Below are 10,556 nucleotides of genomic sequence, written 5' to 3' on the forward strand. Positions count from 1 at the left end.
CTTTTCTCTAGTTGCCACGAGCAGGGGTGGGGGTTACCCTCTAGTTGTGGCGGGTGGGCTTCGCATTGCAGTGTCTTCTCTTGTTGCAGAGCATGGGCTCTAGGGCTTCAGTAGTTGCAGCACGTTGACTCAGGAGCTGAGGCTCCTGGTCTCTACAGCACAGTTCAATATTTGTGGCTCAGGGGCTTAGCTGCCCCATGGCATGTGGAATCTTTTCGGATCAGGGGTCAAATCTATGTCTCCTGCATTGGCAGGCGGATTCTTTACCACTAAACCACCATGGAATCCCCAGGAAAGTTTAATTTGAAGACTTTATTTCCTAGCTGATTATAGAGACAAATCACAAAATGAAACAAAGCTGCTCTCTGGGAGACCTCTCAAGCTCCTCTGCTCTGTTGGAGGGAGAAGACCCTTCCCCGGGGGCACTTGGGGATTTTGACAGGAAAGGAAGAATCATCCCTGGTGTTTGCTCAGCTCCATCACCCCTACTTTGCTGAGCCTTTAGCCCCAAATTCATCCTTATTCAACCCTAAACACTGGGTCCTTCTAGACGACTGAAGTTTTCTTCCTTAATTATAAATACTCAGGTTATGCTGAAGATTTGTGATTTTTTCTTCCTACCCAGCCATAGGCTTTTTAAGGACAAGGTTTCTTAAGCTTCAGCCTTTCATATGCCATGATTTTTGTTACATCTTCAAATCTCCTGTACCATTTTTTATTTAATATCTTTCCTAAACCAACTCACTTTTCCCTCTTCAGGTACATGGGTTTCAAAAGGAAACTTTGAAAAGTTGATATAAACGGAAACCAGAATCATATGTTTGAAATGGAGATAAGCGTAAATATATGTTTCAAGGAAAACAAAACACTATAACTAGCTTGGAACCTTTGTCTTAACTTCTGAACTGAAGTGTTCTCTCTCTCTCTCTGGCTCAAAAGGAGATTATCAGGTGTTACAGATTTACTGAGGCTTTCAGCTTGACTTAATCAGGATGGAAAGATAATAGAGAAAAGAAAGGTTTCTGTCCACAAGACTTACAGTTTCTGCTGTCCCTACACCACTTACACGCCTCCTCTTCTACCAGGAGATTCTAAGAGATTGATCTGGTGCAGTATGGAAGACTGTGCTCAGTGAAAAATTTCACCTTTATTCTTCAAAGTAAATACACCCTGGGGGCAGAAAATTTATGGCTTTGGTCAGTGACATCTCCAGGACTCAATGTCTGGGCATTGCCACGGGAGCTTTTCTGGTGCAATTGTACCTTCCCTACAATTAGTCACCAAGTTCTGATCCTAGCTTCTGCCTTCTCAAGGCATCTCAACTCTGCCCCCCCAACTCTTCCCTCTGCATCTGTGCTCTGGTTCAGACTCTCATCCCTTCTCTCCAAGATTATTTTAATTCGAGTTCCTCCATCTCTAGTGAGGAGCCCTCTCCCCATCTATTCTCATTCTAATGTGAACTTTCCAAAATGGGAGTTAGATAATGTCACTCCCCAGCTTAAAACTCCTGGGTGCTCCTTAAAGCCTCCTAAAATAGAAAGTTCTGCTTCCTGTCTCTGTTCTCACCTACCTCGCCCCCATTTCCTGTCATCTCCCCAGATACAACGTCCTGCCCAGCTTCCTCCTGTATGTCACATCATATACTTTTGCAATTGCAGTTTGTTTGGCCTGGAGTCTCTCTCTCATCCCCTTGGCCAGAGTTGAAAACTGTTTACCCAGAGTGGATCTGGTTTCTACCAAGGGGACTGAAGCCTCTCACTGTCACTGTGTCTAACATGGTGATGTGTGCGTGTATACCGAGTTTAGCTCAGATCAAAGGTGACGCACTAATTGTAGAAGAAGGTACAGGAAGGCCACTCAGGCTAAAATCATAGTCATTTTCCTAGGAGCTTTATGGGGATATTTGCAGTTTTTTTGGGTTAAGGCATTGTGTTGCCTTGGAGGCTGTCTGTGAACACAGCCAGGCAGGGGGAGCGGATTACTAGAAGGGGGACAGTCACACAAGTCTGGCTGGTTTTGGCTAGGGGTGGGATGGGGAGAGAGGAGGTAGAAAGAGATTTAGAGTAGGAGATGCTACCTCTCATGAAAGGTTTTCAAAAAAAGGCAGTTTGGGCTGATGGGAGAATGATTTGGAAGATTCTGGTGAGAAAGATGAATGCCCAGACTTCCTTATCCACAACTTGCCCACCGTGATCGTCTGTGTTGCTCATTACTGCTTCCTTAGAACCTAGTACAGAGCAGTGCACATGGTGGAAGCAATAAATATTTGTTAAATCATTTTATAAACACGATATCCTACATTTTGTGCACGCTAAGTTGCGTCCGACTTTTTGCGAATCTATGGACTGTAGCTGGCCAGACTCCTCTGTTCATAGGATTCTCCAGGCAAGAATGCTGGAGTGGGTTATCATTCCCTTCTTCAGGGGATCTTCCTGACCTAGGGATCCAACCTGCGTCTCTTAATGTTTTCTGCATTGGCAGGCAGGGTCTATACCACTAGCGTCACCTGGGAAGCCCTGATATCCTACACTAATGTCTCACTTAAAGCACTGCTATTTTTCCAAATATTTCTATTAGTTTTATATAAAATATGTTATTAATGTTGACATTTTACAAGAGATGATTGTACTAAAAATTAATTCCTAATCTTCAGCACGTTTTCTCTTTCCTTTGTACTCTCATCTTTTATGTACATCTTTAGCACGTTTTCTCTTTCCCTTGTACTCTCATCTTTTATGTACATCATTGTTTTTTAGTTGCACGAGGTCTTCCCTGCTGCACGTGGACTTTCTCTGGCTGCGGTGAGCAGCGACTGTTCTTTGTTGTGGTGCATGGGCTTCTCATTGCGGTGGCTTCTCTTGTTGCAGAACATGGGCTCTAGGCGCCCTGGCTTTCAGCAGTTTCAGTGTGCGGCTCCAGAGCATGCAGGCTTTAGTAATTATGGCACATGAGCTCAGTAGTTGTGGCTCTAGGGCGCAGGCTCAGAAAAGCACAGGGCTAGTGTTGGGGGCCGGCGTGAGGCACTCCGCCCATGGCAAAGGTCGTGAGGAAGGAGGCTCGACATACGCCAAGGCGGGATCGAGCCTCAGGAGTCCCCCTGGAAATCCTTGAACATCTACCCCCATAACCAGAGCCTGCCTACTTTACTACTTTGTGCTCTCACCTACACCTCTGGCTTTACAAGGGGCTGTCCCCCACCACCTCTTTCGGAGAAGGAGTTAACTTAGAGCTCCAGTTAATAATAATTCCTGGGCGTGATAGGAGTGTTTCAACCTACAAACTCCTCTGAAGGTTCTCTAGCCTACCTGACAGGCTTGTCTGGCCACATGTGATTGCTCACAGCCTCCCAACTGTGAGAGGCACGAGATGCTTTAAACCTTCTAAAAACAGGTTCTTTAGAGAAGTTAGAAAACCATTAGTATAAGTATAGTGGGCTGATTAGAAATTGTATTGGTGAAGGGTTTTTCATTTGTTGAGCCAATGTTTGTTGCTAAGTCTCCACATCCCCTGCCCTTACACACATTAATGAATATATAGAAGAAATAAGTATTAACCTTTGATATAAATCACGTTAGACCTTAGGCTAAGTAAATTCTTTCCTTAACTAAAACCCACTACACCCTCACCCTATAGGAATGTAACTTTATTTGGGTGGCGTCTGTTTAAGAATAATCACCCCTGGAGAAATAAGTGTCCTGGTTGACTGACCGCTGTCACAAGGAGAGGGTCATAAATTGTCAGCAGGCCCCCTGGCCAGAAGATGATGTAACACCCCTAAGACCTCTGTATACATTTGTATGAAGCACCTGACTTTGATAAAAGTCAGGACTGCTGACCCCGCGTGACTTTTGCATAACATCTCAGTGTATAAAAGTAGACCATGGAAAATAAAGAATTGGGATCAGTTTCTCGAAATACTGGTCTCCCCATGTCGCTCTCTCTCTCACTCTGCTGAGTCTCCATCTGAAGCGCGGAACCCACCATGCTTACTAATTATGCCTGGGCTTCTAAGATCCGACCGGGGAGGCCTCAGTGTCTCCTCTCCTTCGGGAGAACGGAAGGACGCCTGTGGCCTACGTAAGTGGTGCAAACTTCTTGTCTTGAAGTTTTATTGGTCCCCCGCGTAAACCAAGCTACTCAGCCTCTTTTCTCCACTGAATTTTCCTACTGAGCTATCCTCATTCTATTACTCTTTATATCTTTGATGAATAAATAATTAAATAGGTCGCCGACGCCGTCCACGCTTCGAATACCCTGGATCAGCCGGGGTTGGACCCCGGCAGGCTAGTTACTCTACAGCATGTGGGATCTTCCCAGAACATGGAATGAACCCGTGTACCCTGCATTGGCAGGCAGATTCTTATCTACTGTGCCCCCAGGGAAGTCCCATCCATTAGTTTTTAATTACCCGATTAATACCTGTGCATGCCTGCAAAAGTTCAAAATTGCAAAGGTGTGGAGGGTAAAAGTTGGGAGAAGGCAATGGAACCCCACTCCAGTACTGTTGCCCAGAAAATCCCATGGATGGAGGAGCCTGGTAGGCTGCAGTCCATGGTGTCACTAAGAGTCAGACACGACTGAGCGACTTCACTTTCACGCATTGGAGAAGGAAATGGCAACCCACTCCAATGTTCTTGCCTGGAGAATCCCATGGACAGAGAAGCCTGGTAGGCTGCAGTCCATGGGGTGGCAGAGTCGGACATGACTGAAGCGACTTAGCAGCAGCAGGAGGGTAAAAGTTCCAGAAATACATATTATACTTAGTTTTTAAATAGTTGTAATTGTATAAATAATTTTATATTCCTATTTTTTCACTTATTTTGTGAATACTTTTCCATGTCTTTGATAGGCATTAGTTTTTCCTTTGTTTGCCATTAAAAATTTTTTTAAAAATATGAAAATATGATAATACATTTACAGGAGTCTTGGAAAATATAGAACAAAGTTACATATAGTCCCACTATATATTAAAATTATTTTTTAAGTAGATGAATTAAGATGCCATTAGTTTTAATGACTGCAAAATTTCCAGTAATTTTATGTCATACTTAATTTAGCTATTCTTCACAATTGTATATTTTTCCACTTTCTACTACTGTGTAATGATGCTATAAATAGAATAGGTATATGTAGATGGGCTTCCCAGGTGGCACTAGTGGTAAAGAACCTACCTGCCAATGCCCGAGACATGAGATGCGGTTTCCGTCCCTGAGTCAGGAAGATGCCCTGGAGGAGGGCATGGCAACCCACTCCAGTATACTTTCCTGGAGAATCCCATGGACAGAGGAGCCTGGAGGCTACAGTCCATGGGGTCGCAAAGGCTCAGACATGACTGAGCGACTAACACACACACACACACACACCAAACAATGGCTTCCCAGGTGGCGCAGTGGTAAAGAATCTGCCTGCCAATGCAGGAGATGCAAGAGACGGAGGTTCAATCCCTGGGTCGGAAAAATCACCTGGAGGAGGAAATGGCAACCCAGTTCAATATTCTTGCCTGGAGAATCCCACGGACAGAGGACCTCAAAGAGTCGGACATGACTGAAGTGACTTAGTATGCATGCATAATGTGCAGATATATATTTCTTCTTTTAGATTATTTGCTTGGAACATATTTACTTGTGGTAATTTCTTTGCAGGATAAGCAAATTATAATTTTACTATTGTACAGAATTTTTTGTTTTGTGGAAATGGCTTGTGGCCTAAATTTTTTTTGAGAATCACTGGTTGGCATAGATAACAAGTCAGCACAAATTTTAATGTCTCTGCAGTAATTAAAAATTATATTAAATGCACTTTTGTCATTCAGAGTTTACAATTTGCGCAGGCAGGCTAATCAATTTGCCCTTAGAAAGATAAAGCAAATCAGCAAATGAATCCCAAACTTAAAAATGCACTTGCTGGGCTTCCTTGGTGGCTTAGTGGTAAAGAATCCACCTGCCAATGCAGGAGACATGGGTTCAATCCCTGGTCCAGGAAGATCCCACAGGCAGCAGAGCAACTCAGCTCGAGCACCACAACTGTTGGGCCTGTGCTCTCGAGCCCAGGAAATTTAACCATCAAGCCCACATACTCGCATGCCCGCAAGCCTGTGCTCTGCAAAAAGAAAAGCCACCGTAGTAAGAAGCCTTCACAATGCAATGAAGAGTAGCCACTGCTCGCTGCAACTAGAGAAAAGCCCGAGCAGCAACACACAACCAGCACAGCCAAAAATAAATAAATACGTAAAATTATTTTAAAAATCCATGTATTCTAAAAAAATAAGTAATATTAAAAAATGCAGTTGTTAAGGATGATATATGAACATGTCCCATATGTTAAGTAATGTAATAAATGTTTTATTGAATTATTTAATTCTCAAAGAGCTCTATGAACTAATTTTGCTGATGGGGTTTTTCAGAGAGGTTATGTAGCTTGTCTAATATTGCACAGGTAGCCAAGTACTGAAGATGAAATGTAGACTCCAGAGCTCATACTCTTAACCTTGACATGAGGGAATTCAGGCCACCTGGGGGGCAAGAAGGTCTGAGAGTCTTCTCAATATCAATTATCTCTTAATCAAGAGTGTTTTTACAATATTATCTGAAAGCTTGAGAAAATTCAAAAGAAAACTGGATGCAACCTCATCACGAGATGAGGCTCTTGTCTGGAAAAATGTCCCCTTAGTATGGTTAATTATAATCAAATATCTTTTTAAAGTCATGGCGCTGAATGATGTCTCTCTTGGCCAAATTAAACAAATAGAATCCACGTCCTCTGGAGACCAATCCATGTGACTATGCAGAGGACATAGATGTTTGACCAATGAGTCAACAACAAGTGCATTCAAAGCTAAGATAACAGATTTACTCTGTTATCGAGTCATTAGACTTTTCTGCTCTGCCAGAGCAACTTGGCAGGAAAAGAGGAAGTCTTCCTGGAAGAAACAGGAGACACGAGTGAAGACGGATTCCACTTTGGGTTTAATTTGAGAGCCCAAAGATAGATGGATCTGAAGAGTGGGACCAATGCCAACCCATCTTATTTGGCTTCCTGCCCAGGACTGTGTCTAACTCACCCTCAGAGACCAGCCTCCTGTTCCACGCAGTGTCAGTCATTTAACACACACTGTATCTTCTACCCAGCAGGCCTGCCCAGTAGCCCTGGGCGTTCCACTGTCCTGAATCTCAGAGAAAGGCTATGTTGCAAGTTCCTTCTTTGATAGGTATGAAAGATGGAGCCTCTTATCTCTTGGGAAAGTACTTTGTTCAGACTTTCCAGTGTCCCCTTCACAGTTGAGGAGCCATGAAGTTTGTCTTGTGAAGGCAGAACTGCTTCCCAGCATTCCAGAGGAAAATTCCACCAGTGCCTTCTAGATACCAATCTGTTCTCTTGGCTTTATCCAATCTACTTAATATCCAGTCATCAATCTACAATATCCCAACTGTAAATTCCACTGCCAACAACTCCATTTTCTAACTTCTATTTTGCTGCAGTGTGGGTCATGGTGTGGCTCAATCCTCAGGCTCAGAAAGTTGTACAGAAGCACTTTTCTGACGAGTTATTTTATTTATTCAGCATTTGTATATATTATAGACCATGTTTCAGACATTCTTTGAAGCATTTTCCTATTATATTCACTCATTTAATCTTTGTAACAATCTCATGAAGTGTTATTTCCATCTGGCAGATGAGGCTTAGAGAAGCTTAAGCAATTTGCCTGACGATGCACAGCTAGGAATTGGTAAAGCTGAGGTTCAGACTTAGGCAGGCAGATTCCAGAGTCCCTGATTTTAATCACTGAGCTATGCTGTTTGCAAGAGAACTTCAGAGTGGCCCCTGATGAATGTCTGTTAGCATAGGAGAAGGGCATAAAGCTCAAGGCAAGGCAGGAGGCCAAAGCTTCAGAAGTATAGCTGATTGGGAGATGGGAAGGGATGGTAAAAAGGAAACTTACATTGCTTGAGAGGCACACTCTGGGTTGTCAGGCTCCCCACTCCCACTAATTAGGGACTGTTGCTATTCTTTTATAACAAACCATTAATCCTTGCCGGAGAAGGCAATGGCACCCCACTCCAGTACTCTTGCCTGGAAAATCCCATGGATGGAGGAGCCGGGAAGGCTGGAGTCCATGGGGTCGCTGAGGGTCGGACACGACTGAGCGACTTCCCTTTCACTTTTCACTTTCATGCATTGGAGAAGGAAATGGCAACCCACTCCAGTGTTCTTGCCTGGAGAATCCCAGGGACGGGGGAGCCTGGTGGGCTGCCGTCTATGGGGTCGCACAGAGTCGGACACGACTGAAGCGACTTAGCAGCAGCAGCAGCAGCAGTCCTTGCCAGTAAATAGGCAAGACGAGTTAATGAGTGGAGGAAAGTGAGGAGGTGGAGATGGTAGAGCAGAAGGACCATCAGCAATAGGAGATGGAGGGCAAGCTGCAATTTCACTCACGCCTGACCTTGATGGCACAGGTTCTGGTTCCTTGCTGGATGCAATTCCATGTACCCTCTTGAAATAAACGATCCAGTGATGTCTGGGTAGTAGGTCTTTTTTTTTCATCCTAGATGACACGGTAGCACTGGATTGCATTCTGAACGGGTGTTGTAACATTTGTGTGCTGTTCCACATTTGGGTCCAGTGAGTCGAAAACTAACAGTGTCTCCTTAAATAAAGAAGAATCCCCCTACCATTTACTGCGCTGGGACTCTCTTCAGTGTGAACACTTGTTCCCATCTTTGAAAGTTCTCAACCTGAAGGTTCACATGTAGAGGACTTACTGTACTAAAAATTCTGAGGAATACTTTCCTCTGAAAGAGCAGGTCATCAGGCCTTGTGAAGTTCATCTTATTTGCCTCCATCCTGGAACATGACTTATTACCTCCCAGTGAGCAGAGAGTGTGTCTTTCCTGTCTTCCTCCTTATATCACAGAGTGATTTTTGGAAGGGCTCCCACCCCTATGCTCCTTAGGGATATCATATAAATAAGACAGTGAAATACTGTTGTAAACGTAACAATGAATTTGCCTCAAAACCTACGGATTTCAACTTTTCAGTGAGTTTTACGACAGTAATGACCTCGAGATTACAGAGCAAGTACTGTGAGTCTGGCAAATGCTTGACATATATTATCTTTATTCTTCACAACCACCCAAGGTAGTAGGTACTATTATCATTATTGACATGTTACAGAAGAAGGGGCAGTCTTGGAGAAGTAAAAGAACTTACTCAAGATCACATAACTATCAGGTGATGGGCTCTAGGTACAAACCCATGCAGTTTGCCAGCATGGTCTTAACGGCTGCACCAGACCACAAGGCTTCTCTTAGGAGAAAAGAGGGTTGGTATAATGTACACGTCATTTCCTTTAAAAAATTCATTTTCAGGGACTTCCCTGGCCATCCAGTGGTTAAGATTCCACTCTTCCACTGTAGGGGGCATGGGTTTGATCACTGATCCGGGAATTATGATCCTGTATACCAGCATACGGGAGTAAGGCAATGGCACCCCACTCCAGTACTCTTGCCTGGCAAATCCCATGGATGGAGGAGCCTGGTAGGCTGCAGTTCATGGGGTCGCTAAGAGTCAGACACGACTGAGCGACTTCACTTTCACTTTTCACTTTCATGCATTGGAGAAGGAAATGGCAACCCACTCCAGTATTCTTGCCTGGAGAATCCCAGGGACGGGGGAGCCTGATGGGCTGCGGTCTATGGGGTCGCACAGAGTCGGACACGACTGAAGCGACTTAGCAGCAGCAGCAGCATACCAGCATACCATGGCCAAAAAAACCCAAAAAATCATTTTGTAATATTTAACATAGGAAAAAAAGAATATTATGCTTAGTGTTTCTTCATTTATTCTAGATACCTCTCTATCATCTCCCACTGTATATCCAAGCTCTGTTCAAGCATTAGACATATAGCAACAAATTCCTCCGGATGGAGAAAGTCAGAAGAAATTAAGGCAATGTTAGACAAATCAATAAAAGTTTATTATTCAGTGCCACCTATATGCCCAGTACGGTGCTGGGCAAACCTATGTAAAGAGAAGTGTCAGAAGACCCTGCCTAAAGTAAACCACACACAGAGAGGAAAAACATTTAGTTTGGTTACAAAGAAATGAAGCTGTTTACACTGAAAGCGTAGAAACTAACCTCATTATTTAGAATCATATTTTATAAACATCACAGGTAAAAAGCAACTAGGATGGTGGACTTTGGGTAGTGGAAAGGGCTCGATCTTGGGAGTCAATCAAACACTTTCCGAGGGCTTTGGCCAGTAAGGTGAGGGAATACTGCTGAAAACCAGGCAGACAGGTCGCTGCTCACCTGAAGCTTTTATTCATTCTAGTGAGAATATTCCCGCCCCGAGTCACACTGCCAAGTTCTAGCTATCTGACCTTGAGCGAGGAACTTCTCCTGCCCCTGTTCTGTAAAAGAAATGGGGTCAAGACTAGCGACTCTGCCACTCAGATTCCGGGTCCAAAGCTTATCCTGACCGGTGTTCCCCGAGGAGAGTGGGTGAGACTCCCGGGCGATGCGCAGCGGTTCACGGCACAGCTGGGGCGCAGCTGCG

This window comes from Bubalus bubalis, chromosome 3 (assembly GCF_019923935.1).
Source record: "Bubalus bubalis isolate 160015118507 breed Murrah chromosome 3, NDDB_SH_1, whole genome shotgun sequence".
Classification (NCBI taxonomy): Eukaryota; Metazoa; Chordata; class Mammalia; order Artiodactyla; family Bovidae; genus Bubalus; species Bubalus bubalis.